Below are 3,536 nucleotides of genomic sequence, written 5' to 3' on the forward strand. Positions count from 1 at the left end.
CCACCCGAGCAGGCCGCCAGGTTTCTTGCGTAAAGGGAAGGTCCATGCATAGTGTGTATGGTCATCAAGCACAACAAGAAAATAGTTGAAACCAGAGTTAATAAGAACGGGTGAGATCCAAACATCACAATGCAATAATTCAAAGGGAGCAGAAGCAATATGAGGGGAAGTACAAAAAAGGAAGTCTAACATTTTTTCCTATTTGACAAGCATGGCATGTATGAGCTTGCGTTTTATTACATGGAATAGCTGAAGAATAAAGCAAAGTGGAAAGCGCGGCGCACCCTGGGTGGCCAAGGCGCTGGTGCCAGCGATCTGTGGAGACCGAAGAGGCGCAGAGAGCCGTCGGTGAGGCGCCACTGGAGCTCGAACGAAGTGACTAGAGGTCACCCTGGCTGTTACATCGGAGGATCACCGTCCGGGTGAAGAGGTCCTTCACAGAAAAACCGAAGGGATCAAATTCCACTGATACAAAATTATCGCATGTAAGAGCACGGACAGAAATTAGATTTGTAATGAGTTGATCGGAAACTAAAACATTGGAGAGATGAAGGGGTTGGGAGGAGGTAGGGATGGAGGTGTGACCAGTAAAGGAGACCGGAAGATTGAAGCATACCGGGACTGGCCGTCATGTGGGAGATGGCGCCATTGTCAAGAAACCAATCGCCGCCGCCGGTGAATGAGCAGCAGAGAAGCACACCGGCAATGAAACACCTGAATTTTTACCATCTGTATGATAAGTTTTTTCCCGACAGATAGCAGTAGTAAGCGTTCAGGACACACGTTGGTGATGCCGAACGCTACTACTTTGTTCTGCCTCCATTTAGAGCTGAAAAACAAACTTCCAGTTCGGCGTAACTAATAAGCAAAGGTGCTCCAATGAAAAACATGTTTTTTCGACAAAGGGTGAATTTTCTTGTCTCATAATGGAGCATCAAGTGGATACAAACATAATGAGCACACATCCGGCATATGCATAGTTAGGCTGCACACAGCCAACATAAACACACACACTCGCACACACAAACACGCCAGCAAATAGCAAAGTCATATAAAACAGAAGCTATGTGTAGGCATGGAAAAAAATCCGAGCAGTCAGATCACGATCGGCAAACTACAACAATAACCATATCCGCACCAACTATCTCCTAACACCGCATGGATAATGAGATTCTTCATCCGCAACGCCTTCAGGAAGGAAGCAATCCTCAAGCATCACCGTCACTGGATCCAACCAACAAGGCAAGAGTCTAGATTTTCACCCTGAAGAATCAGTCTGAGCATATCCGAGCAATGCCTTCGACAAGGTAACGACGTAAAAAAATCGCCATTACTTGATATGACCACCTCGGGTCAGACCTAGGTTTTTCACCCCGGACCTCGAGATCGGATGCCCAAGTAGCATCACCATCAAAGTCACATGTATTGTCGCCACCACTTCTTCGTGATCCCGGCAGCTACATGCAATGTGCAATCCTTGCCGCCACACATCCATCCCTCTGCGTCAAGCCATCGTTCATAGTTTGCATCTCCTTGTCGTTGTCGATCATCAGATCTGAAGGGATAAACTCCCAAAAGACCTCTCGATGACCTTAGCCGCCATGGAGCCATAGGGTCACTGCAGCAGTAGTCAGTAGAGTCTGCAACTACCACCACCGGCTGACCTGATCTTGATCACCACAACCAAACTGTCCTGATCTGAATTAGGGACAACACATCGAGTCGAATGGACGATACCGGCTGCCCAACAACAAATCAAAAGCAGAGGCCGGTGGCCGCGCCGGTAGCGAGGGCAACGCGTAGGGCATGTCACCCGGGCCATGAACCTCGTGCATCAGCATCGAAGCCTCAGCGAGAGGCGGCTAGACGACCACCAAGCAGCCGGTCGCACCGAAAATATATAATAGAACACCTGCACCCAGGCCCTCCCTATCTAGCCATCCATTCTGCGCTTCGCGATTCGTGCAAACACATTTCTCTTTTTTGTTTCTCTCGCATAAAACATGTTTTGAAGTTCAAACCTTTGCAGCGTGGCAAAGCTTTCTATCTAGAATTTAGGATAAATCTTTCAGATTTTTTGGTCAAAAATAAATATACAAAAAATGATTTTTAAATCTAAAAAAATATTTTTATACGAGAGAAACAAAAAAGAGAAAATTTTAGATAGAAAGTTAGTTGTGTTGCACAGATCTTAAAGCAATATTAGACAGCTAGGATAGCAAGGCCCGGGTGCAGATGTTCTAAAAATCAACATCCCCGGTCGCACCCCTCCCGGGCCTCAAGGCCACGGAACACGGATCAGGGTTGAAACCCGTCAGATCGAGATCCCGGCACAGGAGGCCATGCCCGTGCACCATGGCTAAAGTAGCGCCTCAGAGATGGGACGCACTGACGCCGGACGACCAGTTGAGCCGCTGGACAGCGTCCCACCACGGTGAGCGCTGCCACCGCCACCAACCAGCTCCACTAGATGCCACCGTCCCCTGCTAGTGGAGAAGGTAGCTGGGAGCCACCACACACCCTCCACCTTCGGTGGGAAGGACTGCACCGCCGCCGGCACCTGCGGCCGGCAACGATGGCGGCGAGGAGAGATCTGTGGCGGTGTGCTCTGTTGGCTAGGTATCGAAAGGGCCTCCGGAGCCGCTCGAGCGTGCAGCCCGAGAGGCAGTTCAGGAGAGGCAAAGCTATCTCACAGTGGCACTTCACTGGGTCCTTGTTTACTGAGCGTTCTGCAGTGCTGTAGGCACACAAATTAATTGCGGGAGTCGTCGGGTCGGTGCGTGGCAGTCCTTGTGTGCCGTTCTATCTTCCTTTCGGTGCCCCGGACTGTTCAGTAGCATCTAAACATTCTCCATTGCAGTCATACCTGCAAAATTCCACCAGCCATACATAATGTTCCTCTACCCAGAGTAGACAGGAATCCATAATCTCCTTCTTACCTTTGCAGTGCCGGTTTTACAGTAATAAACGAAACTAATCATTGAATTCGGAATAAAGACAGAACAAAAGTAGTGCTCGGTAAATGGAGGCCTTCTAGATTTCATAAAATGCATTGCCTATAGCTTGTGTGCAAAAACACAAACCGGCAGTTTTTACTAGACAGGTGTGAGAAAATTGGGGGTGAACGCTGATTGTGTCTATTTTTTTTTTTGCGGGTGAAAAAATTTCATTTCTCACACATAAAGGGCCTCGGCCTTACACAAATCCGGGACCTCCTCCGGTCCCGATCCCAGCCACACAACCGTGCGTTTATGAACTCTACCGTAGTTCGCAAGATAGTGGCTTACACCATTCTGCTCTCTACGTACATGAACTATCTTTATTTCTCTACCTCCAGACACCAAACGTCTAACCTGATCGACAATCATAGCAAAACGAGACCTGTCCGTCTCTGGGCCTAATATCGCCTGTAGTGCCACCGAACAGTCAGTTTCCATCACAATAGGCAACGAAGTCCACTGCAGTGCTAGGTTGAGCCCCTTCATGCATGCATGTAATTCGGCCTCCAGGGCCTCAGAGCACGTCCGTAGTTCCCT

The sequence above is a fragment of the Triticum dicoccoides genome, chromosome 2A, assembly GCF_002162155.2.
Source record: "Triticum dicoccoides isolate Atlit2015 ecotype Zavitan chromosome 2A, WEW_v2.0, whole genome shotgun sequence".
Lineage (NCBI taxonomy): Eukaryota > Viridiplantae > Streptophyta > Magnoliopsida > Poales > Poaceae > Triticum > Triticum dicoccoides.